Source organism: Oncorhynchus clarkii, chromosome 13 (assembly GCF_045791955.1).
Source record: "Oncorhynchus clarkii lewisi isolate Uvic-CL-2024 chromosome 13, UVic_Ocla_1.0, whole genome shotgun sequence".
Taxonomy (NCBI): domain Eukaryota; kingdom Metazoa; phylum Chordata; class Actinopteri; order Salmoniformes; family Salmonidae; genus Oncorhynchus; species Oncorhynchus clarkii.
The window spans coordinates 7,965,123-7,966,021 of NC_092159.1; the positions used below are offsets into that span (position 1 = coordinate 7,965,123).

The 899-nt window shown below is 45.9% G+C and overlaps 1 protein-coding gene across 1 annotated transcript in view; it reads left to right on the plus strand.

Moving 5' to 3' along the window:
• LOC139423662 (tuberin-like) overlaps positions 1 to 899 on the plus strand; it is a 39,150-nt gene extending 38,251 nt beyond the window's left edge. The window contains exon 21 of the mRNA XM_071175270.1: positions 1 to 899. This exon is cut by the window's left edge and continues 187 nt beyond it. The gene's annotated coding sequence lies outside the window, so the exon portion shown is untranslated.

An 899-nucleotide genomic window follows, 5' to 3' on the forward strand; every position in this document is an offset into this window, starting at 1 on the left:
CGCCTTCCCAGTGTCAAATGTCTATACTAGTATACTACTGCGGGTCAAATGGCACCCTACTCCCTATATAGTGTGCTACTGTTGACCAGAGTCATATGGACCCTGGTCAACAGTAGTGCACTATATAGGGAATAGGGTGCCATTTGGCACATAGTTTGCATCCCCAATACATTGGTTTCATGCTATGTAGTATGCAAGTATGGATATTGTAACGCAGTGATATATCTGATACTGTTTCCGGTCCCCCTGCTCAAGGCAGACGTTGCCTCCCTCACCACAGATCTAGGATCAGGTTATCCGAGTGGTTCTAATGTCCACTAGCAGGAGGATAATAAAATACCTGATCCTAGATCTGTGTTTAGTCAGGGACAACATTGACTTGCTTTCGCTCTTTCTCTCTTGATACACACACACACACCTACACACACACACACCGGTTGAATAACTTCCTGCTTTCTACCTATATGATTTGACGATTCTCTCCCAGACATTTGTCTTGACAAGCTGATGTGGCCTTGTGGCTTAATCCAACCATGATCCTCCCATGAATTAGTTGTGATGGTGATGAGATGACCGGTACAGATGGTGCTGCCTAACTAACCCTGCGTCCCTATTGTCTTTCTAATACTCTGTGCTTGACCAGGGCACGTGGGCTCTGTCTAAAGTAGTGCACTATGTAGGGGAAATAGGGTGACATTTGGAACGCACGGAATTACCCCCCGTGGCTTACACAGCCAACGCACACCCTTTCCTCCCTTTCATCCCTCTCCTCATTTCCTTCTCTCATCCCCTCGCTAAACCACTCAGAAGGAAGTATGGTGAATGAGAAACACGACATTTGAAAGCTGTGTGTGTGTGTGTGTGTGTGTGTGTACAGAATAAACAAAGCAAATAGCCAA